The sequence below is a fragment of the Euleptes europaea genome, chromosome 2, assembly GCF_029931775.1.
Source record: "Euleptes europaea isolate rEulEur1 chromosome 2, rEulEur1.hap1, whole genome shotgun sequence".
Lineage (NCBI taxonomy): Eukaryota > Metazoa > Chordata > Lepidosauria > Squamata > Sphaerodactylidae > Euleptes > Euleptes europaea.
The window spans coordinates 105,720,181-105,746,349 of record NC_079313.1 but is presented as its reverse complement, the minus strand read 5'-3'; the positions used below and the strand labels follow the sequence as shown (position 1 = coordinate 105,746,349).

The 26,169-nt window shown below is 43.6% G+C and overlaps 1 protein-coding gene across 5 annotated transcripts in view; it reads right to left on the bottom strand.

Annotated features, from left to right (window-relative positions):
• Window positions 1-26,169, bottom strand: part of CBFA2T2 (CBFA2/RUNX1 partner transcriptional co-repressor 2) — a 95,901-nt gene that overhangs the window by 63,576 nt on the left and 6,156 nt on the right. Inside the window, exon 1 of one of the 5 annotated variants that reach the window (XM_056844418.1) lies at window positions 3,606-3,624. The exons of the other annotated variants lie outside the window; for them this stretch is intronic. The gene's annotated coding sequence lies outside the window, so the exon portion shown is untranslated. Of the gene's footprint in view, window positions 1-3,605; window positions 3,625-26,169 lie in introns of those variants that run through there. 5 annotated transcript variants of the gene reach the window in all.

Here is a 26,169-nt window from a genome sequence, read left to right as displayed (position 1 = left end):
ATGCAAGGTGGTAGAGGCAAGTGCTTTTGCTGCACCAGCACGACATCTTACACTACCAGGGGGTGCAGATTGCCAACTGTTTGCTTGGCAATAGATTCAGGAGGCACAAAGCAAGTTACTTTTTTACTCAACAAGTAATTAAATTGCAGAATTCAGTGTGAGTGGATGTAGTGATGGCCACGAGTATAGATGGCTTTAAAGGGGGATTAGACAGATTCATGGAAAGAGGTCTTGCAAAAGCTATTGCACGTGATGACTAAAGGGAACCTCTGAGGATCAGTGCTATGACCTGATCATTGGCTCTCCAGAGCAACTGGTTGGCTGCTATATCAAACAGAAGAAGAGTTGGTTTTTATATGTCGACTTTCTCTATCACTTAAGGGAGAATCACTTTCCCTTTCCCTCCCCACAGACACCCTGTGAGGAAGGCGAGGCTGAGACAGTATGACTAGCCCAAGGTCACCCAGCCGGCTTCATGTGTAGGAGTGGGGAAACAAATCTAGTTCACCAGATTAGCGTCCACTGCTCATGTGGAGAAATGGGGAATCAAACCCAGTTCTCCAGATTAGAGTCCACCACTCCAAACCACCACTCTTAACCACTACAACACACTGGCTCCCAAACAGACTGATGGGCTAGATCAAGGGTCCCCAATGTGGTGCCTGTGGGAGCCCGCCAATACCTTTTTCTGGTGCCCACCAACTGTTTTTGGCAAGTGGGTGGGGCCAGGTAGGGGTTTTGCCCAGCTAGGCTTCTGGCTGGCTGTGCAGATTTTTAAAAAAATGTTGCTTTGGCAGCAGCTGCCACCACAACACACGGATCTATACACTGTTACTGAAGTTAAGCTGCAGCAATCATTTTGTTGCTGCACCTACCATGGTGTGTCAGAATTCCAAATGTGCCCGCAGGCTCAAAAAGGTTAGAGACCCCTGGGTTAGATGGACTGGCCTGACCCAGCAGGGAATGCCTTATGTTTATCTGCTTCCCCGTGCAATTCTTCACTGGGATATGAAGGAGATAAACTGCAACCTTCACATTGGGCAGAAAAGACACTTGAGCCCATTGCCCTTTGTCTGCAATGGAAGTCATTGTTTCTTGCATACTCTGAACGTGACCATTTATTTATTTATTGCCTGCACTGTCCCAGTAGCCTTTGGTGCTTCCTGTAGCCTGTCTTTCACCCCACACCATGTAATCCAATTAAGTCTGCAACACATCCTCTATTCCATTCTACGAGCTGCAGACAGGACCTGGGCTGACCATCATGCTCAGAAACATCTTTTTCTCACTTTCTCCCTGTTTTAATAACAAAAATCCAGCCTGAGGAAGAGTTCAGAACTTCAAAGTTGCAATATTTTGTAAGTATTTTTCAAACATCTCTTTCAAGATTTATATAATGGACTCTTAAATAGAAACTAACCCGTTATTATTCCATCTTTTCAGACAACCTATACACATGCCTGGTTGGATTTGAACTGTTTGTATATGTATGTATGTATGTATTTATTTATTTATTTCTGTAAATGTGTGCAGGCTTAACATGGGTTTTAATTAACCACTGATGAAGGCCCATTAGGCCGAAACGCGTTTGGTTGAAGCTGCCTTATACCGAACCAGACCCTTAGTCCATCAAAGTCAGTATTGTCTACTCAGACGGCAGCAGCTCTCCAGGGTCTCAGACAGAGGTCTTTCACATCACCTTCTTGCCTAGACCCTTTAAATTGGAGATGCCAGGGATTGAGCCTGGGACCTTCTGCATGCCAAGCAGATGCTCTACCACTGAGCTACGGTCCTTCCACTCTGATCTGCGGCCAAAAACAGATGAGCAGCTAATGCATAGGATTTGAGCAGAAATACCTGGGAGTGAAGTGAGGTCTTAAACCACGCAGGCAGTTTGCTACAACTATTGCAGGCCTGCCCCAAGCAGGATACCCTGTGCAGTGGATAAGTATGGAAGGCTGTAAACAAGCACCACCTGGATTATTTGGGCAGCATTATAAAAAAACCAAATACTTTGGATTTTGTCCAAGTACCTACACATACATTAACTATCTTCGCAACAGAAATACCCAACAGATGTCATATAGCATTTATTTAAATAGTTCCACATTTCGGTCATGTTTCCTACCCATGCCTCTGTATCATATACATTTCAAATTCAACCCATAAAGTGACTCCCACGGCAGTGTCCAAGTGCCAACTCCTAGGAAACAGGGGTCACCGGAGGAACTGGATCATTGGGGGGGGGCATGACTAGGGTTGCCAGGTCCCTCTTCACCACGGGTGGGAGGTTTTTGGGACGGAGCCTGAAAAGGGTGGGGTTTGGAGGGGACTTCAATGCCATAGAGTCCAATTGCCAAAGCGCCCATTTTCTCCTGGTAAACTGACCTCTATTGGCTGGAGATCAGTTGTAATAGCAGGAGATCTCCAGCTAGTACCTGAATGCATTCTCTTGACGCGGCGTTAACAGCTTTCTTAATCACCGTGCTAACACTTATGGGTGTACCCATCATTTTTCCTTTTATTTTTCCTCGTTTTGTTATAATTGTGAGATAAAGTGTATGTACAATTGATTAATATTATATAGAGAGTGCATTATAGTGGCTGTGTTACTGCTTTTCCCCCCTCGGGAATTTCTTCTTAGTACCTGGAGGTTGGCAACCCTTGGGGTTCATAAAGAAATTTTGTTTCTAAATTATCCTTTGCAGATTCAGTTTCCTGTTCCTACTGGCTTTGTTGTTGTTTCTGCATCACTACCACCAACACAGGAGAGTTTCTCAGCCAAGGGTGGGGATGTCAGTAGAAAGGGAAACGGCTCCCATTATCAATGTCTCCAAAATCGCACTTTGCGAGGCAGGACAAAGAGGGGGCTCCTCCTTTTTTGGCTCTGCACAAATAAACAGTTTTGGGTTGAATAATTGCTAGCATGTGGTAGTGGACGCCATTATACTATTTAATAAACTTGTAACTAGACTGCCTATGCAAAGCAGATGGGGGTTGCTTCAGTCTCTAGTAACAAAAGAGCCCGAGTGGGAAACACCAGGCTGACAGCTTAAACTTCGTAAAGAAATTTTCATACATGACCGAAAAAAAGAGGAGATGAAATTCTCTCACACTATATGCCCTCTGTGTGCAAAGGCTGTTGAGCATGGGATGTTAGGCAGAAGAGAAACAGAATGCGCACGCTCACCAATGCAGGCTTTATCTTCTCATTACCCAGGCTGATTGAAGTACAAATCAATTTAAATCTCTGTGTTAAAAGACCCCCCATGTTCTAACTTAAAACTGTGCAGAAAGATATCTATCTACAGGCCACATCAGGATTAATTTCAAGTTACTCTTTCGAAGATTTACTGAGGAACCATTCCTTTAGTCAAAGCTGGACAATCTTGCAGACTTTGCATTTGAACTCTTCTTTTTCATTCACTGTCTTTCCCCACACCCCCACCCAATATAACTCTGGTTTTGTATATACCCAAATATGAGCCCTCACCCTCCTTCAAAGCTAACCATCATTCGCACCATTTTGCTCTCACTGTCAATTGGTCCAGTGGATTATTAGGATCAGGAGGGAAAAAATGGTCAGAGCTGGAAAAAAGACAGACCTTTTGTGCCTCGTCTGGCATTCCAAGCTCTCGGCTCCTGGCTCCACGAAGTCTGATTTTGCAGCGCTGCTGGGAGCTATTAGTTTACGAAAGGGCCAGCCCGCCCACCCAAGCACAGCCGACTGCAAGGGGCTCCTCTTACACCACCGCCATGTGCCTTTCATTCCGCTTTAGAGGGGCCTGAAAGGTTGTTGATTTCACCGAAGACAGGAAACCAATCAAAAACCAGAAGGGCCAGGGGAGAAGAGAGCAGAGGTCAAAAGAGGCAGCACAGGATCCCTTCCAGACTGTGGGGCTGGCACAGAAGATATTAATTAATGTGCACTTTATTGGAAGGATTTGGCACCGTCACTGTCCATTAGCTTCATTCAATGTAAACTAATGTCTTCTTTGCATTTTGTTCTTCCCTCTTTGCCCTTAGTCCACCTCTTCCTTCTGTTTATAGATGCAGGGATCAGCCACTACATCATTCTCAGTCTCTTTTCCTCTTCGTCCATCCACTCACTTGCTCCTTCCCCTCAAAAGGAAGGAGGTGCCAGTAAATGCATTTTAAGCTACCTTCATAATTCTTCCCTTCCTGTTCTCATACCTTTTCCCGTCTTAAGCAGTTTCGTTCGCTTTAAAACCACAAATAGAAAATAGAAGTTATCTGCTGATGGAACGCACCATCCCAATTGTACAACTCCCTCCAAAGTTTTGTTTTTAATGCAAAGTAACACTTTAAAGGGGGGACGGACCCTTTCTATTGCATGCAAGTGTCTGGTTAAAGCAATCCTATAACTGCAGATCTGATCCACAGCAGCACTTTGCAAGAACTGATTTCCAGTTAAGGCTGCAATCCTAAAATTACCTAAAGTTAGTCAGTCTTGGAGCTTCGTTCCAAGAAAAAGGCTTAAGATCACAATACATCCCAGGCTGAACACTTTTTAAAAGGCACCACTGTACTCGAGTGTGACTGTTATTATCTATGGACTCCCGTTATACCTTTTAAAGGGGTCACTGAAATACTTCTGGTCTCTTCTCCTCTCTGGTATTTTGGGTCCTTTCTCGTCCACTCTTTCATCACTATTAAAGGAGTAACTAGCCTCTTGGCTGCATTGTGGGACCACTACATAAAATGTCACCGATGAAGAAAATACACCAAAAGGTACCACTCTAGTATACATCCCCCAACAGTTTTAAAACTGATTTCCATCACATTCTCATCAAGTAACTCCATGAATTACATTTCTAAAGCAGTAACCAGGAGCCTTAGAGAACGCTCCCTATCTTCAGAAAAACCGCACTGCCCAAATTTCCATTGGGAAAGACATAATGGCTTAGCCAGTTAAAACCAGTTATGCTTGAATCCCAAGGATGAATAAAAGCAGACTACGTCTTCCCTGTTTTAGCAGTGTATTTAGAACGGGGAAATCCTTTTAATATCAGAGAGTGCACACACAGCCTCTTTTAACGTTAATGCTGAAAACCATCAGAGCCTGGGACGAAACATTGAGCATGTTAAGTGCTTCTGAAGTAGACGGCACCCATGAATGATCCCACAATATGGGCAAACTACCCCCTCCCCCCACACACACAAAGGTAATTTATAGCACCATTTCCTAGTCTAAACCCCCTGAAATAAGTGGGCTAAGACAGGAGTAACTCTGCACAGGTATGCATGGTTAGTGCTATTTTTCTTGCAATAGCGAGCCCCTGAGTACACCACTCACTGAGTAATCTGGGGCTGCTTCCCAGTATCAAGAAGGGATGCAGGAGTTACAAAAAGATGTTCAATCGGGACTTTGAGGAGTCTTCGAAACTATTCTGTGGATACCATGTTGAATGTATGGGGGGGGGGGAGAAACTGTATATTTGGAGTGATCGTTAATATTCAGGCTAATACTTTTATTCACTGTATTTTCTACAACTATTTCTCCTGAAGAGCAGGATTTAGTTTGAAATGCACTGGGATCTGGAATTCCTACAATATATCTATAGCAGTGGTTGAGAAAAGTATCTGTTTAGATTTAACATCAGAACTGAAATATCCTTTAATTACAGTTAAGAGTGGGGGGGGGAGAGAAGAGAACAGAAAAGGGAAGAATCTGGTCGACCGGGGGGGGGGGGCTACAGAAAGAGAGGCAGTACACTCTCATGGCTCACACCTACAGGGTAATCCTCAGCAGAGTTACACCTATGCCCACTGACTTCAATGTTTTTAAAAAGGTATAACTGTTTAAAAATGCACTGCTATTCTCTTAACCCAGCTTAAAAAAATAAGGTGCAATATGGCTGTGCCTATCCAACGTGCAAATGAATGACTATTGAAACTGTGTCTAGATTTTGCATATATTAACTCTGACACATGTCAACTCCCCTTAACCTGACCCTGTTCAACTTTGTTAGTTCTGCAGGAGCAACAGAATTGCAGAAGTTCAAGTCTTACTTCTTGAGCAGCTGTTTCTTTAACAAGAAACTAAACACCCTTCCTCTATCAGAGAAGGTTGCCAGCACTTCCGAGCCCTCGTTCCTTTGTCCCTCAGCAGTTTCATCTGCAGACATGAGCAGGTGATAGTGTTACCTATGATTCCACAAAAGGAGCTCAGAAGCAGCTACAGGAAACACAGTTTGGTATCTTAAGACTTCTTTAAAAGAGAAGGATGTTGGCGCCATGCTATTTTCATGTTTTCGTGTTTTCAAGCATGGCTTGAAAACTCAGCCACGTTAGTAAAATCTCAGAAGCCAAGGGGATGGGGGAGTTATGAGCAGGACGTTCTGCGGCCAGGGCCATACTCTGAACATTTCTGTCTATCTTGTGTGTGATGAACAGCTGGAATGGACGCAGTGCTGCTTGAAGTGGTCGGGAGTGGAAGTGAGCCCAAGGAATCAGGCCTAGACAGGATACCATAAGGCCTAGGAGCCTTGTCAGAGCCATCAGTTGATGTTGTGACGACTTTACCGTGGACTTGGCCACCGCCGCAATTTTGCGGGCCTTGTCTGTTGGGAGGAAATCTATGACCACTCCCAGATATAGGATCCTCTGTGATGGGCTTAGCAAGCTTTTGGCTTTGATTATAAGATAGCTGTGCATTTCGAGTGCCGTGATGACTCGAGTGGAGCGCTGAAGTGCCAGGTTGTATGAGGTGGCACATATGAGTAGGTTGTCTAGGTAGGGATGTACTTGGATTCCTTCCTTTTTTAACATTGCCACAATAGCTACCATCACTTTGGAAAAAAGAAAATAAACTTGGGGGGCAGATGTCAACCCAAATGGTAGTGCCCTGAACTGTAAATGAAGGTTCATATAGCTGAATCTCAAAAGGCGCCGGTGGGACTGATGGATGGGGATATGCATATAAGCCTCTGTGAGATCTATGGTTGTCATGAAGGTGTTTGGACGCAGTGCCTCTATGATGGTTCGCAGTGTCTCCATGTAAAAATGTTTGGCCTGGATGAATCAATTGAGAAATGTGAGATCCAGGATAGCCCTCCAGTCCCCATTCTTTTGGGGACTGTGAAAAATATGGAGTAAACTTCCTGGAGACATCCCTGAATAGTTACTTCCTCTATGGCCCCGATCTGGATCAAGTGAGAAATGGCTTCCATCATTCTCTGATGTTTTACAGCACTGCGGTAGCATGGCGATGCGACAAAGCGATCTGGAGGCTTGTGATGAAATTCTATTAGACATCCCTGCTGAATTAGTTGTAGTACCCAGGCATCTGTCTGGGAGTGAAGCCCCTGTGGAAGGAAAAGTTGTAACCTTCCCTCCACCAATGGATCCCTGGCGTCACTGCTTATTTCCTTTGAAGAATTTGTCAGGTTTGTCCGCCCTAAAGGACTGTGGTTGTGAGGGGCGGTTGAATCTGTTGAAACGTCGAAAGGACCCTCTCTGAGGAGCCCAGCGTGGAAGTCTCTGATCCTATCTGAACTTGGATAAGGTATGGTAGGATCGAAAGGACTGAGAGTATTGGCCAAGACGGGGTTCCTTTTTATGGGATTTAAGGATTGCCTTATTTTATCCTTAATTTCGGAGAGCATCCTATCTAGCCTCTCTCCAATAACTTTCCACCCTTGTAGGGATGACCCATTAACATGGTCTTGGACCTGGACTCAGCTGACCATGGCCTTACCCATAGGGCTCTGCGAATGAACATAAGAACATAAGAACGGCCCTGCTGGATCAGACCCAGGCCCATCAAGTCCAGCAGTCTGTTCACACAGTGGCCAACCAGGTGCCTCTAGGAAGCCCACAAACAAGACGATATATATATATATATTTTGCATGGACAACACACACATGTGCATCCAGCCCAATTGCATATCTCCTTTCCTTTCCGACACGCATGATGCACGTGTGAATCGCCCCTCCCCTATATATATACAACACACACATGCGCATCCAGCCCAATCACGTATCCCCTTTCCTCTCCCTGACACCAAAGATGCACGTGTGAATCGCCCCCCTCCCCTATATATATCTCTATCTATCTATATTGCACGGACAACACACACATGCGCATCCAGCCCAATCGCGTATCCCCTTTCCTCTCCCTGACACGCATGATGCACGTGTGAATCACCCCCCTCCCCTACATAAACGGGATCGGAAGGTAGGTTTAAATGGCCATATTGGAGGCGACCGCTCTAGCAGCGAAGATCACTACGTCCAAGGAGGCATCTGCCATAAAGGAGGATGCCTTTAGCACTCGAGACAGGCCCTTGGCTATTTTTTTTTTAATCTGTGGTGGGTAGAAGCTGAGTGAGCTTCTTTATCCAGGCATTTGAAGCCCTGGTCATGAGTGCTATAGTGGTATTGGCCTGAATAGACAGTGCAGCTGCCTCATACACCTTTCTGGAAAGAAATTCCATTTCCTATTGAGCTGATTTTTAATAAAGCCCACTCCATCCTCCGCCAGGAAGTCAGAGGATTGAAGGGCAGAGATAGGAGCATCTACCACAAGCAATTCCAACATATCCGTTGCATATGAGGCCATATCATATAGTTTCTTGGCATTGCCAGAGAACTGTTTATTATGTAGGGGTTTGTCCCATTCAGTTCTAATAACTTTCTCAAAGTATTCTGGCAAGGGGACCTTAATATTCTGGGCCCCCATTGTGGGAAATATTCCTTGGAACCTTTACCTCTGGATTTAGACTTAGATTCCTCAGGTGCTTCAGCTTCATCAGATAGGTCTAAAGCAAAAAGTGCCTTGGCCAAAGGAGGCTGGAAATCATCAGAACAGCACAGCCGAGGCTGCTGTTCTGAACAATGAGGAGTTCTTCGTCTGAAATGAACTCTCCCTCCTTATTGTCAGCCCCAGAATCCCTATCCACAGGGTAGGTTTCATGTCTCTGCTCTTGGATATTTGGCACTGCTTTCAAAGCTGCCTTAGTGGGACACTGCCTAGAGGGGGTGCTTTGGCTGTAGCCAGGCTCCTCCTGCATGGGTTCAAATATAGCTGAGGACCCAGGGGAAGATGTCCAACTACATGAAAACCCTTGAGGAAGTGGCTGAAGGAGTCTTTGAGGAGGGTAACCCTGCTGGAAGGATAGGATAAGAGATTGAAACCTCTGAAAATGTCTTTCCATGGAGCCCTCTATCATATTATATACCTGTTCAAACGTGGGGTTCTTGGGGGATCCCCTTCCTCAGAAGGGGGGTTACTTTACCCTCTGTAGGTATCCTGGGCTCCACATCCAAAGGCACAGTAGAGGATCCGGCGGGGACCTTAGAGGTCGAGGCGGAACTCTGCTTAACCTGGCGCTTGCGGCTGCTGCCTTTTTTTGCGCCATTAGACTTGTTTTTCTTCAGCGATTTTCCAGCCGAAGTAGATGGTGGCGGCGACTTTCCGGTCTCCCTCTCCGATAGTCCGCCAGGGCGGCTAAAGGCGGGATCCAATTTTAAGGCCAATTCTTGATCTGCATTGGAAAGGAGTTCGATGTCCTCCGATGCAGCTTCTCCAGCAGCCATTTCGTTTGCCGTCTATTTCCCATGGCTTAGCTGTTCTCCCGCGGCTCAGCTGATAGTCGGCAGAGCTGGGAGCTTAAATTTAAAAAGCGACTGGATACGACAAGGTAAGAAAAATGATCTATTCTAACCTAATTTCACTAGACCTAGGCAGCAGCTATGGCTGCAACGCTCTCACCCCAGCAAAGGCAGGAGAAGAACTGGAAGGGGAGGTGTTCCTCACCAGGAGACAGGAAGTTGTTAGTTTAGTCCTGCCTACCCCTAGCAATGGGCGAGAAACACCCAAAGATCAAGAGACCCTTCTTGCAGAGCGGGAAAGGGTAGCATCCACAAGGTATCATAGTAAACATAAAATATTTCCAAACATGTCTGCTTTGACTGTGTTGCCACCGAAAACTTGGCATGATTTTCACTCACCCCATGATAACAAATAACAATCCCTTTAACCTCACAATGATCCTATAGCAAAATGGATTTAACAGCAAAAGGGAAGAAAACTGGATTAGTTAATTACTCTAGTCTAGAGCAAGCATCTGGACAAAAAACTCCTAATGCTCTGAAGGGTATTTCAGGTTTGTTCATGTGTATAGACACTAGAAAGCACACCAAAAATTCACAGAGAAGCATCTTAGACACTGTCCTTCAGATTTACTCCTCTGAAGATGCCTGCCACAGCTGCTGGCGAAATGTCAAGAAAGAAAATAGCAAGACCACGGTCACACAACCCAGATAACCTACAAGAACCAATGAACTCTGACCGTGAAAGCCTTTGACAACATCTTATCTAAATTTCCTTCCAAAGGATAATCAGCGCAGAGGCTCAGGTATAGATGCCTTTAACTACCATGTTCATTCTCCCTTTGGGGTCTGTTTCATAGAGGTGCGATGCAGTCCATTTGGGGCATTTTTCTTAACTTTCACCAGCTGTCTTTTGCCTACTGCACTGAACATCTCCACCTGTTTCCACAGATGTTGCTGCTGCAGTTCAAGGCAAACACCTGGCCTTTCACATCTAGGCATGGGGGATTTAAAAGCAGATTAGACTTAAAAGGACTCTGTCCTAGTTAATGGCCTATCAGCATTTAGATTATAAACCCTATTTCAACAGTTAACATTCTGGCTGTCTCAAGTACCCTTTCAGCTGAGAGTCCCTGCCCGGCCCTGTGGAGTATTGTTTAACAAAGGTGATTTACATTCGTTTAGCTGCTTCTAAGTGACACATTGATTTTATTTCAGTGTTTATAGATGGCCCTTAAGCCTCTGCTGTGGGTTCGGCTTACTGCATATCAATGGAAGATGTGCCAGTACAGTAATTCAGGATCAAGGTAGACACTTCCAGTAGTTTTTCAGCGAATGTCCACTGGATGAAGTCTGAAAACCAGGTACACGCAGGGCAACCCGATGCATAAGAGGCCAGGGATTCTATATGTGTAACAGTCATATAAAAGAAGGAATTTCAGCAGGAGAAATGTTTTCCACTGTTTGTGACAAGGTGAACTGCCTTTACCTGTGATATGTGTGTGCTGTCAAGTCACTTCTGTCTTATGGCGACCCTATGAATTAATAGCCTCCAAAATGTCCTGTCGTTAACAGCCTTGCTCAGGTCTTGCAGACTGAGGGTCTTCGCTTCCTTTATAACTGTCTCATATATTAACAAAATCATTCATAAAAGATATCCCCCCCAGCTAAGCATGAATTGAACAACAATATTTTTTTCCTTTAACAAAGCAGTCTGATTACATATGCCAAAGGGCAGGGAAAAGTTCAAGGGCTTTTTCAGAGGCGGTGCCTGTGGAACTGCCCTCCACGCAAATAATAAATGCATTTTCTGGGTGGTGCATCAGTGATGCTAACTATTTTGCTTATCAGTGCCATCAGGGCCCTTCAACAGGCTTGAACTTTGCGGTGCCAGTCAAAACCTTATTACGATGTCCTATCCATGTTTCAAGTTAAACTTTCTCAGTTGTACGACACAAACATACCTCCCTTCTGCACCTTTAGAAACACATTCCAAGGTATCCTGCCAGTCCTATAGAACCACTGCCCTAGACAAATAGAGCGGTGGACTTTGATCTGGAGAACTGGGTTTGATTCCCCACTCCTCCACATGAGTAGTGGAGGCTAATCTGGTGAACTGGATTTGTTTCCCCACTCCTCCACATGAAACCAGCTGGGTGACCTTGGGCAATGACAATGACAATGAAACCTTTAATGGCATAATTATTATTACAGTTGTTACAAAATAGTCATAAAACCTAATATCAATAAAATGAGCTCAAAAATCAAAGGTTGCAAGCTTTTGAATTTTCATCACATCCATCAGGAAATTGGCAACATCCACAGTAATCTTTGGAGCAAAATCATTTAATAGGAGTTGACATTTTGCTTTATTGGATAGATAATATTTTGAATGTATCCAATTTTTAAGCCTTTTCTCACGGGATATTTGGTATAGGGGGCAGTCAAGCAGTATATGATCAATCATATCCAGGGAATTGGACCCACAGGTACAAAGCCGTTCCTGTATTGGGATTTGATGGTACCTTCCATACAACATCCTTGAAGGGAAGGCATTGACCCTGGCAAGAGAGAAGGCTCTACGAAGTGGAGGGATGTCCAAATTATAAAAATAGTGGGGAATACTGTCAGTTTTGTTCATAAGACCCAGCGCAGCTGAGGAGCAGACCGGGGGTTGAGTGGGATGCAGCCTCTGTAGTTCCATATCTAAAAAGCGTTGCTTAACAATTTTTAAAATATGAGCCTCGGAAGTTGAGGCCAAGTCTTCCTGGGAGACTCCGATAGATTTTATTTTGGTCAGAATTATACGGTCCCAGGTAGTGTTATGTAGTTCTTTCAGCAGCATTGATAAAAGAGAACCACACTCTGCTCTGAAATACAGTTTAAGGCAGAAACGAATCGTTATTGGCCAAGCCTTGGTTCCGCACAAACTTTGGCCCAATTAATTATAAATTGCATAGTAAGAGACACATCGCGGGAAACCCAGAATTTGTCTAAAGAAGTTTGCTTGAAAGGATTCCAAATCGCGATTAAAAGCATTGACCCAAACTGGAATACCGTATAAGATCTGAGGTAAAATTTTGGAATTGAATACCTTAACTGCAGCAGGGACAAATTGGTTGCCCTTACAGAAAAAGAATGACTTCAGTTGGCTCGAGGATATTCTCCCTAGCTTGATAGCTCTATTTCTGTGTACTACCCATTTCAGATTATAGTTGAAGGTAATGCCCAGGTATTTAAAACTCTTCACCTGATGTATTTTGGCCTTACCAATACGCCAGCTGAAGGGGGACCACTTCTTAGAAAAGACTAAGATGTTAGTCTTAGAGTAATTGATATTAAGAAGGTTTAGATGACAATAATTTTCAAACGCCCCTAGAGAGCGTTTGAGGCCAACTTTGGAGTTGGATAAAATGGCGGTATCATCAGCATATAAAAGAAGAGGTACGGCTTTCCCTCCTAATTTTGGCGGATGGCCGTTGATGGAATCTAAAGAGCAAGCGAGGTCTGACAGAAATAAGTTAAAAAGAAGGGGAGCAAGGATGCAGCCTTGCTTCACACCCTTGTTCGAAGGAATTTTATCAGTAAGGGGGTGACCTTGGGCAAGTCACAGCTCTCTTAGAGCTCTCTCAGCCCCACCTACCTCACAGGGTGTCTGTTGTGGGGAGGGGAAGGGAAGGTGATTGTAAGCCGGTTTGAGTCTCCCTTAAGTGGTAGAGAAAGTCGGCATATAAAAACCAACTCTTCTTCTTCTCCTTCTAGAACACTGGTTCCCAACTGGTGGTCCGCGGACCCCCAGGGGTCCACGAGAACTAAATTAAGGTCCGCGAAACAAAGTTATAAACCCATAATAAATTAATATTTTCAATTAAAAGTTCTCTATACTATAAAAATATATTCAAATATTATTCTAAGTTTAATGTTTAACTAACAGTTGTGATTAAAGTTTATTTTCAAATTCTCGGAATTTTTATTTTGAACCTTGGGGTCCCTGCACCAAACAAAAAAGTCCTAGTGGTCCCTGGTCAAAAAAAGGTTGGGAACCACTGTTCTAGAACATCTCCAAGAGGAAACAGATTTGCTCCATTTGCTGAGACAGCAAAACCTTTTTTTTAACCATTTGTTTTTTCAGTCCATCTGCATTCTCTAAAATCCACAGGGCTGACTAGCAGTGGCTTTCCCACAGATAATTCCAGATGTACATTCTTCAAATAGGATTTTACACTCCTCTTTCTTCATATGGTGGTACACTTCTAAACAGCCAGTCACCTGGTTGCTATTGGTGAGTAAAAATCTCCACCAGGCAACCAGGTTTACAAAGGCTGAGTGTTTTTTTCCTTACTGATGTAGATAGTGTGAACAGAAGATTAATCTCAGATGAGAAATTCCCTGTTCTTGAACACAGGGAATGCCTATTAAGGCAGTGCTTGTTGGTTAATAGTTTCTTGTATTAATAACAACATATACATGGTTTTATAGTTTTTTATAGTTTTCTCCTGGGGTTTCCTTCTCGCTGATCACGGTGTTTCAGTTGACCAATTTAATTGATCCATCAAATGTTACAGCCCTGATTTTTTTTTAATGTGCTGAAGTTACACAGGCTTAATTGCAAGACCACACTGCTCTCAGATGTCACAAAACTGGCACGAAGAAACCTCAAAGCGTGCCAGTCATGCAGTTGGGACAGCTCTGCCTCCAGGAACCCATTGGACTGCCCAGCCTCATTGGCCTAACAATCCCTGGCATCGCAACTGAGACTGCCAAAAAGGGGACCAACTGTGGCAGGGACACCTGTCTGATGCAGAACGGCTAAAACCAACCATTCATTTCACTCAGGCCAGCTAACAGCTGTCAGATGGTAATAACTTCGTCACTGCCAACCTGGGCTGCAGCTGATCCAGTGACCTCGAAGTGAGAAGCTCCATATGCCACCCCTAATCTGCTAGGAGCCATTTAGCTTCTGCAAATAATTAGTCAAGCTTTTTTCTATTTTGTATTTAAAACAATAGTTAAATACAGCTGGGGGGGGAATTAACTGATCAACTGCAACAACGGATCAATCATTTTATTAACACAGAACAGCGGCACGGCCCTAATCAAACAGCACTGAACCCAAAGGGAGACAGATCTACATCACTGGAAGGGGAGGGGGCAGATGCAGCCGCCATTACCATTCGCAATCTTGGTACATCTTTTGCTTTCTCCAAGTTAACAAACTGGGAGGTTCAGAACCTTGGCCAAAAAGCAGGACTTGCTAGGAGGCTTTGAGAGCCCTTGCATCTAACAAGCAAGGTTTTACTCAATTACTTTTCTATCAAGTTAGGGGTTTCTTTGTGATGTTTTCATAATACAGCACCATTTCAAAAATGATGGCATCTTCAAAGGGGAAAAAAGGGATCAGTTGGACTGACTTCTCTAACGTGAACTATCACCATAAAAATTCTCCCTTAAGAGCCAATCTCCACAAAAGCCACAGCCCTTGGGACAGGGAAAACATACACCCAAACACACCCCGGCTTCTACTTCCCTTACCAAAATAAATAGGAGACTTATGGCATCTAAAGGTAAATGAAATTTTATTTCAGCATAAAGATTGCCCGAACTAGATCCAACTTCTTCAGGGTCTCTTTAGCAAGATGCAAAGTTTTTTTCTCGGTAGCCACAACAATTCAAAATTTGTGATTAACTGCGATTTACTAAATTTGGGAACAGAATCAAAAGAAAAAAATCATCCTATGCGAACGCAGCCAATTATTCTCCTTCCCCTGCCTCAATACTCTAACCTCTATGGACAAAGCAGTGACTTATGTGCAGCCTCGTCAACGCCGGCACATGCTGAGAGTGTTAGCCTGTGTGTCAGAAGGACATGTGGCAGCCCCAGGTGGCCTCGGGTGAAAGCTGCCTGCCTACAAAGGAGTTCAACAGCTTGATCACATCTTCCTCCCCACAGAGTTCCACAAAGGCTACATTAATGCTAATGTATGTGCAGCTCCAGAAAAAAAATGGGGACGGGGAGACTTTGCATGAGTTTCAGGTTTTGCAACTCCAGCAGACAAACAAAATATTAAGGCTTCATGAGGTACAAGGGCTTATTGTTTTGCGTTACTACTGAATGAACCCTATAACAACCCCAAATAAAAGGGTTTCTCGGCTGGAAATCTTGGTCACAAAATGAAGACCCTTTCAAAAGTTACAGCGAGTGCAGAAGCTTGGTCAGAACTATACCACCAGATCTTGGAAGCTAAACATGGTCGATACTTGAATGGGAGACCACCAAGGAGGGCTCTGCAGTTGAAGAAGAAGAGTTGGTTTTTATATGCTGACTTTCTCTACCACTTAAGGAAAAATCAAAGCAGCTTACAATCACCTTCCCCTCCTCTCCCCACAACAGGCAATGGCAACCCACCTCTGCGTCTCACTTGCCTTTGAAAGCCCTTTGCTGGGATCGCCATAAGTCGGTTGTGACTTGACATATACTAACCCTAAGAATGGTCCAAAGCCACCATAATGCAAGTGAAACTCAGAAGGCCAAGCCCTGGAAGCTGCCTGGAGAGGAGGGCACCTGGGGCCCATGCATAAGCTGCCCCTAGGTTGTTGGATGAATGGGGCATGTATCTGTTCCATTTTTATTTTATATCCTTTTCCCAAGGTATATGGCAGCACCTTCATCTATTTTATCCTTACAACAACCCTTTGAGAAAGGACAGAGTGACCCACAGCCAGCCAGAGAGCTTTCATGAACTGGGGATCTGAACCCAAGAGTCAATAAAATATGCTAATCACTGGCACATTTGTTTCCAGTATCAGCTCCACTCACAGTGCCATGCCTGCAACATAGAAAAGGAACAATATAAGTCAGAAATGGGCAACACCACATCCTCTGATGTCAGCCTGCAAGTTCTGAGTGGCAAACTTCCTATGTCACACTTATGATCTCTGACAGTGTTAGCACTGCTATAGTGCTGCCACAACTATAGTCTGTATTCAACATCCTACAGCCCTCATACCCAATTCCTTTTTGCAGCAACCCCCAAATGTCCTTGTTCTAAAGCAGTGCCAAACCATGATCTGGCTCTGTGAGGATCCCCAGGCTCATGGGCTGTCTCCTCCATTCTCCCACGTTCCTGTAATCAGTTACTTCCTGGTTTTCCACCAGCAATAGTTTTTTGTTACCTCTGAACCAGCAAACCCTAATTTCAAGCTGGAAACAAACTATGGTTTGGAATCCTGGTTTGCAAAAAATGTGAACCACAGTTTGCTAGTTCACATTGAACTGAAAACTATGATTTACGGAAAACCAAGAAGTAATTATGTCATAGCAGATGAGGGGACCACAGTTTGACTTTCTGTGGACTTGAGCCCATGGATTAGTTCTGCTAATGGTGCTGCTTACATTGGCACATCTCACATTGGAGGAAGGCAGCACTGTTAGAGGAACAGATCCATGAGATCCAACCCTGTGAATGCCAGTGAAAGAGAAACTAAATTAGAACATGAAACGGGAGAGTGTGGAAGACCAATGATCCTTGAAGTTCATTCACACAACACCAAACCACGGATACATCAGAACTGAGCCATAGCCTCCCACTCTCAAAAGACTGGTCTTCAAAGGGTATTAATTCAAAGCTAAATAGTAAGTGAGTTCCATGATAAATGGCCTTCGACACACAAAATGCTGCAGCTCTCAGAGGTAATGATATCATTTCTGTTTTGCTGGAAGCAGCCCCATAACATTACATTAGCTGCTTGGCAATGAAAAATTGTAAAATATATTACAGACATGATTTAGCACTTTGGATATAGTTCCAAACACACTATCCAATGCACAGCCAAGACAGAAATAAAGATATTTTCAGCTGTCAATGTCTTATTTTAATGTAAAAAAAAAAATGAACTCAAATTAGCACTTATGTACCAAGGATAGCCGAAATTAGATCAGTTAATAATTAAAGCAATTGTGACCCTAGTTTCTCCCCAAATTCAGTGGCGTCCAACACTAACAGCAAATCTGGGGCATAAAACAGCCCGTGCTAACAAATTAATATTAAAAAATAACTTCCAGCGTGAGATATGACTTAATAGACTGTCTGGAAAGAACAAAGCCAGAGCTCTGCAGGAAGCCAGCCAGATAAGAGTACATTCCAATCGGCCCTTCCTCATAACTTCAAGAGAGGGGGGGAAATGCCCCCGGTGTCTCCCCACCTGGCTGTACCATGAGGTGACAGTCAGGAATGTGGATGTGTGTGTTAATTTTCAGCATAGATGTGTTCTTTCTCTCCAGTGAGATTTTACCAACTGTCCAGATAAAAGTCATATCAGAATTAGAACTTTCCAAGCAGCTCTCCTTCTTTGGAAGGGGTCCAAGTTTACTCTCCTGTAAGCTATTCTAACGCATGCAAGGGAAAACGGCAAAACCCCATTTTTTAAAATTAAATAAATTCATTGTTCTACAGAGAGTGAGCTTTTCTAACAAGACACATTGAAATTTGCAGGTCTCGGTTTGTCAGATTCTAACTGTTATGTAAAACAGGCTTAGGGGGTTGTCTGTTACATTTCCCTCGTGGCCCATGCACAGCCCACTTGTAAAAAACGGGGGTCTGGTGAATGAATACACATACAGTATACAAAGATCTTTTTTTTGCAGAGGACAAATTTGCTGTTCAACACATGGCCAAACTCTCACACAATAAGTTAACCGTTTGGCAGCCGCTGAGCTATTGCTGGAGCCAAACCAATTAGGGCTTTAATGTGATCCCAATTTCCTTTTTCTGAAAATAAGAGGAAAGGAGGGGAGGAGGAAAGAAAAGGGGGGAGGTTAAGTAAGTAAATCCCCTCTTGCTTTATAAATCCATGCCAATCATCCCAGATAAACCTGTCACCCACAGCTCTCAGATCTGCATTCACACTCCTGAACTCAAGAAGGGGCCAACGGGTGATTGCACATGGCGTTCAGTGTCTCCGAGCCCTGACATGTGTTTCCCATAGTTACGAAATTCAATCATTTAAAAAATATTTACTAAGTTCGGTCTTTAATCAAAAAAGGATGGCCAGAGATAAAGCAAGCTTAGCACAAGTTACTGTTTCTAAGCAAGGAATGGCAGAAAAATCAGTGATGTCACCAGATAAACTCCGTTCCCTGCCCTGGAGAGTCTTCTGGTCTTTATTGGGATTAAAAGAGGTAGGAGAACAAGACCCGTTGGAATTCAAAGTCAGATCCACAGAAAGGTTACTTTAAGAAGACGAGAGCAGAGAAGAATCTGGTAGCATAACATCTCCAAAAGTAACGGGGGGAGGGGGGACGGGACAGAAGGCGGTGGGGAAAGCTTTAGAAATCTCAGAATGATTTATGTGGAAATAAAATACTATCAGACCATTCATTTGGCTTCTTAAAGCTCTGTGGATGTCCAACGTCCAAAAATGAATTAACGATGCCACTCCAAGCAGGGTTACACCTTTTCCTCTGGGCTTAGAAAGGCGTAGCATCGCTTAGGATGGCATTTAGGATGCTTTCTCCATTGTGGCCCCCACTTTATGGAATGGCCTGCCTGATGAGGTTACGAAGGCTCCTACTCCCTTGGCTTTTCTGCAAACTATGCAAAACTGAATTATTCAAGAGGGCTTTTTGACACAGGTAACAGGGATGTCTCTTGCCTTGAAAACCCCATGGGCTCTTCATAAATCAGCTGCAACTTGTGAGCAAAAGAAAATCGGGCTGTACTGTAATGAAATTGTTCAGAAACATGCTTTGGTAAAGGTTTAGGCACTGTGGATAATACTAATGTATTTTATAATGTATTATATGTAATAATACTAAAGTATGCTCTTACTACATAATTTCTGCATCATTTAATATGCCACGTTTAAATGCTTATGCTTTGTTTCAGCACTTTCAATTCTGTTTAAGATTTCTGCAACCCAAATCCTGTTGCACTGATTATTGGATGCCCCATCTTGTTGATTGTTTTGATTTACACTGTGTAATCTGTTTTGAGCCTCCATGAGAAAGGTGACCATAAAGAACACAAAGAAATAAATGATAACAAATGTCCCCTAGAGCAGAAGCAGTTGCACAGATCTTTGCATCCCAGTCTAAAACTTTCCTCCAGTTCATTTGTAGGCACCACAACAATTGGAAGAAGGAATGAATGAAAAGAGGCCATCAAAAATGGAGCCACTTATTGGCCATCAGGGTAGAAGCAGATGCAATCCAAGGATAACCTGCGAAACACCCCAGATCTGGGAGAAGGGATCCCACCTCCACATCAGTACTTTTCACATGGTAATGACCAAAGTATTCACAGAATCATGGAGTTGGAAGGGGCCATACAGGCCATCTAGTCCAACCCCCTGATCAATGCAGGATCAGCCTGGAGCATCCCTGAGAACAGTTCGTCCAGCCGCTGCTTGAAGACCTCCAGAGAGGGGGAGCTCACCACCTCCCTAGGCAGTCAATTCCACTGCTAAAGTATTCTTACTGTAAAAAAAACTTTTTCTTCATATCCAGCCAGTACCTTTCCACCAGTAATTTGTAGCCATTATTGAGAGTGCTATCATCTGCTGCCAACAGGAAGAGCTCCCTGCCCTCCTCTAAGTGACAGCCTTTCAAATACTTAAAGAGAGCACTCATGTCCCCCCTCAACCTCCTCTTTTCCAGACTAAACATTCCCAAGTCCCTCAACCTTTCCTCGTAGGGCTTGGTCTCCAAGCGCCTGATCATCCTCCTTGCTCTCCTCTGCACCCACTCCATTCTGTCCCCATTCTTTTTGAAGTGAGGCCACCGGAACTTCACACAGTATTCCAGGTGCAGCATGAACAGGATTATGACATCTTGAGATTTAGATGTTATGCCCCATACCCCTAGATCTTGTTCACACACAGTGCTCCCAGAAGTGTATCCCCCATATACATAAAGCCTTTGTATAAAATGTATTTCCTTTAGCTGCTTGAAAAATGCACCAGGCCCAAGGCACTTCCTCCCTCAACCCTCTTTTTATACTTTTATTGCAACATCTAGCCTGAGGAAGTGTTCTGGAGAACTCTAACTATTGCACGCTGTTTATAGGTCACTGGGTTGGTCCCAATAAAAAAGTATTACACCTTTTTATTATATCTTGTGTATAATAAGACTCACAAAGCAGCTTGCACCACACTGAAGAGGAAAATCCAAAAGTGGTCTCTACATACCAACTTCAACAAACATTAAGGCAGTAAACCCAACCTGATAACTAGTCACTTGCCGAGTATGCATTCTGAGACATGGAAAATTTGCAGGGCCATCCTAAGTTGATCCATCTATGCAGGGAATTGATTCAAAACAGAGACTATTAACCCATCAAAGTCCCTGCCTGGGAGCACTGAAATGATGAACCCAATTGTCCCAATATGCTGTTTTTCAAAAGCTGTTATAATTATGTAACATACAGACTCCAAATCTGCTGTGCAAATGAGTACTTACATGCAATACATTTTGACAAAACCCCAAACCTCTTAAATAGCCATGTTTCCCTTGCAAATATCTAAAAAACTCTAGGGAGGAGGGAGTTGCCAGGAGCCTGGGGGGGGATGGGCAAGTTAGAACTGAAACAGCCACCGAACAGAGAGTATAGAGACACACAATGAGAGGGAATGTGCTGCATGGTAAATATTTGAAGACAGTTCAAGCAGTAAGGGGATCAATCATAGGGTTGCCAACTCCAGGTTGGAAAATTCCTAGAGATTTGGGGGAGGGCAGAGTCTGGGGAGGGCTGTCCCTGAGGAAGAGACAGGCCTAAGCAGGTTATAATGCCATAGCCCACCAATCTATCTCATCTGGAGAGCAGCTGTAAGTCCAGGAGATCTCCAGACCCCACCTGGACCCTGGCAACCCTAATTAATCACCACAGGGAAGCGGTTTTCTGCAGCCATAACATGTGCTTGAGGCATAAGTCCTCCACCCAACCCATCAATATGGGTATGCTGCAGACTTTATCAATGAAAGAGCCACCAAGGGGTAGTGGTTAGAGTGCTGGACAAGGATCTGGCAGACCCATGCTCAATTCCCCATTCTGCCAGGGAAACTTGCTCACATGCACTCGACCTAACCTACTGCACAAGGTCCTTATGAAGATAAAGTGGAGGAGAGGAGAACAATGTAAACCACTTTAGGTTCTCATTGGAGAGAAAGGCAGAGCATAAATGAGGTTCCACTGAGCCCAGCACACTGTACACCAAGGATTTTTCTCCTAGTTTGCATTTCTGCAGTCAACAGATCCCAAGTGGCACCCAATTCAAAGCACTACATATCCATGCACCTCAAAACAAAGTTGTCTCTACTTCCTTCTCTGATGATCAACACAAAGAAAGCCATAATGTAAAGTATTTGGTGCCAGCAGCTTTCCATAAATTTCCTTGAACAAATGACCACACAAAAGGCTCTTTAGGTTACTCAGGAAATAATCTTTACCACAAACACAACAAAGAACCAACTGAACACAACTGCGGATGGCACACTGTATGATATCTTCCCCGACCTTGAAGAACAATTTTGACAAGCGGTTTTACTCCTATGCACTCTTCAAATATTGTTGTTTTATTAAGTGTTCATGTTGCTGTTTTATCTGTTTTTTATCTAGTTCTAGACTGCCTGTTGTGCCATTTTAACAACAGAAAAGCAGGATTAAAATTTTCTACATTAAAAGCAAACATCGCTTCAGAACAGCAACCTTTCCCCAAGTGCTAAATTCTACGCCAAGGTTACGGTGCAAAGCAATGTCTCTCACATACCGATTAGGCTCACAAGCTGTGGATCAGGACACCCTTGAGGATTATGCGGGGGGGGGGGGGGGAGGATTGATCCATGGGTACAAGAAAAAGAAGGGCTTGCTCCTTCACTCTCAACTCCCCTCCCCTTTATGAGAATTCTGCAAGCACCAACTATAGCAAGAAGCCACTCAGTTTCTGTCCTTTCCGTCCACCTGGAGGACAGTGAGGCGGTCCCTTGTGCTGGGGCAGCACAAGATCAAGACTTTAATATCAGTGAGGGCGTGGCATTTGATCAATAAAACTGTGCTGCATCGAATGGTCAAAATGTCAAATAATGGGTGAAGTACACCCATAATTTCACTTAGAACAACGTAATCAACAGGTTTGGTACTTAAACCAATTAGATTAGCTAACTTGGGTCTGAAAAGACAAGGAGGGACAAAAATGTTTGAGATAAACCAATTAAATAAATAACTGTTACTATAAAACAATGGAAGTTAACGTTTTAAAGTTTTAAAGGTCAATTTTTATTTACTTCATTTATACCTCAACTGTCTCCCTAATGGAGACTCATTGTTCTCCTCTCCATTTTATCCCCACAACTAACCTTGTGGGGTAGGTTAGGCTAAGAGTGTGGGACTGGCCCAAGGTCACCCAGCAAGCTTCCATGGCAGAATCAGGATTCAAACCTGGGTCTCCCAAATCCTAGTCCCACACTGTAACCATGACACCTTCCTGCCTCTCTTACCTTTTGAAGGTACTTATGTTAAGTAGAGTTAGATCCCCTCACAGGAACTTTTCAGTGCAGACAGCCAGATCATATGGGAGAAGATACTTTGCCATTTCTGCAGTAAGCAAGCAAGATGGAGTTGATCCTAGACATGACCTTTAACAACATGTTTGGAGATGCTTGCAGTGGCAGCAGGTGGTAGACAGGGGAAACTTGGCTACGCTGCTAACCCCCACTATGCTCGCCCAGTTATTGCAGGAGTAGGGGTAAGCAGATATACACCCACCTTTGTTGACAAATGACAACCGGGGGGGGGGATTACAATCTATACCATGGAATTCAGGGAATATTTGACCATGGTCATATAAGAGATGGTCAACTGATTAGTATGCAAATCCCAATATCCGTTTTTTTGTCTGAGTCCACAGATTCTTGCATGCTGTAGAAGGAATGCTACCATATTTTACAACTGCCACAGGCTCTCTCTTCCAACAGGGCTGGAGGGGTGAGTCCCAGACAGAGGAATCAGAGGGTCTCATGTTTAAAAAGCTTGGAAAGCCCTGGCAAACAGCTGCATTTTACAGAACATGTTCATTTATGCTTGACTTTCCAAGCCCACCAGAAAAATTAGGACATTCAGTATCAGTGTTTAAACTCACATAATTGTAATTTGAGCCTCTTACAAAACCCTATTTCTCTTCACTCAATTTAGAAATTTAATATAACTGTGTAGTATTTTGCGCATCCACTACTGAAAGAACTCATAGCTTGTTTTGACTTGCATATTGCAATATTGATTTAATTAATTCATTTATACCCCAACTGGGGTCTGCCCTATGGGGACCCAAGGTGGCTTACATTATTCCCCTCTCCTCCATTTTATCCTTACAACAACCCTGTGAGGTAGGTTAGGCTGAGAGTGTGTGGCTGGCCCAAGGTCATCCAGCGAGCTTCCACAGCACATGTAGGGATTCAAATCTGGGTCTCCCAGATACTAGTCCGATACTCTTAACCACTAGACCCTGCTCTGCTCCCATTACTTAGGTGTAGAGGTTTGCCATCTCTGTCCATGCCATTGTCAGCATCAGACTTTAGGCTATTTTTCTCAGTGGACTAGTATCCACTGCAAAACTGCTTTCTCATTTCCTTAGGATGCATTCATCATTTGTATTGCACAGGCCAACCACTGGTCGCAATTCTGCACTCATATTATCCGATACCAATATTTTTCAGTTTCTCAAAGGCATAACAATGTCAACTCACTGTGCTACTGCTTAGCCTAAAATTTACTCCCAATACACAAATCCATAAATTAGCAATTGCTGCACAAGACGAACAGGATGTCAGCACGATAACTCCTTCACATACATGAACTACCTAGAACATGCCCATAGCAATACTAATGGGCTTCCTCATATGTCTGCCAACTGTTCAGCTTTCAAAGAATCCATAGGGTAACTCTTACTACCCTAGCACAGTGCATACATGGTGTTCCAACTTAGTAATTACCTCAAAATTCTGAATACAAGAAAAAAGGTATATTAATTTGAAGGCTGTTAAGTAAAGTTCCCTGGCTAGTCCAAGCTAGCCTGATTTTTGTCAAATCTCAGAAACTAAGCAGGGTTGGCCCTGGTTAGCATTTGAATGGGAGGCCACCAAGGAAGCCCAGGGTTGCTACATAGAGGAAGGCAATGGCATACTACCACTGAACATCTCTCGCCTTGAAAACCCTACGGGGTCACCATAAGTGGGCTGCAATTCGATGGCAAAGAAGCCACATTCAGTCTGGCATTTTTGGCAACATCTCGGCAGTTTCCAAGAACCACGTCTTCCATTATAGTAAGGAATTACTAGTCCCTGTTATTTTGGAGTATGGCTTGAACACATAATGGCATCAAAGCCCTAGCTAATAGATGAGAGAGGGCAAATGGAAGAACTTATTCGCTATGCAATGATGGCCCCTAGTTTAGGTGGCTTTAAAAAAAGTATTAGTTGGCCAAACTTATGGAGACCAGATATGGCAACAACTGCTAGCAATAATCACTAGAAGAAACTTCCAAGTACCAGTTGCTGGGAATCCAACCTTCATAGTCTACTAATAGCATCCAAAGTCAACTAGCAGGCTGCTGTTTAGAAACAGAATACTACATGAGGTCACCTTTGGTCTAATCCAGCAAAGCAATTCATACAGTAATTTGAGAGCATACACAAAGGGGCTATAATGTCTCAGTCGGCTTTAGGAATACTTTATTTCCACTAACAGGCAGACCAGATGAGAACTACTGAATTGCATTGTTGTTCATGAATCTTGGTGCTCCTAGAATGGTGGTCAAGTGAAGTCCAGGGTTGCCCAGTGTGTATTTGCATACATGAGTCTGGAAATTAGCATGACAACTTCCCAACCCTGGAGGCAATCACCATCTCAAAAGAAGGTCAAGTAATCCCCTAACACAGCATGCTACTATAAAGAACTTGAAACTCTTTTTCAAGTTCATGTGCTTGAGCTAAGCAGAAAAATCCTCTGCCAATTTCCTTCAACAAAGAGCACAGTTAGATCCTAACAATTCTGATGGATCTAAATGGCAAATTTCTTATTCAGCCACAGCACAACCATCACAAAGAGAGACACTTTTTTCAAATTTTCATTCACTCCCATTGGATCTTTTTCAAAAGGGCAGAATGTTTCTTGTGCTCACTCGGAGCCGCCTGGGGCAATATCTTTTCAGGTGCCAATATTCACTGCCATGAATATTCAGATTAAAAAAAAAAAAGACTCCTCTTGGGGAGTGATGCTTGTGTACTTTCAAACTTTCTTCAATCACATATTCAGCAAGGACAATGTTTCGGCAGACATGGCCAGAATAAGTCTCATGAACAAACTAGTGTGGTGCGTTTTTAGAATGGTGAGCTTGGATATAAGAAAGCCACCCAAAGCAAATTCAGCTCCACTGTTAAGCTCATTGGGTGGCTTTGAGTATGTTACCATCTTTCAGTCTCAACTACATCATCCAGTTGTTCCAATGCTCTAACTCCCCCAAAGGAAGAGAATGATACCAATGCAATAAATACAAACCCTGCACATTAAAGTCCAGCATGAGTCACTAGAATCATAAAAACAGAGT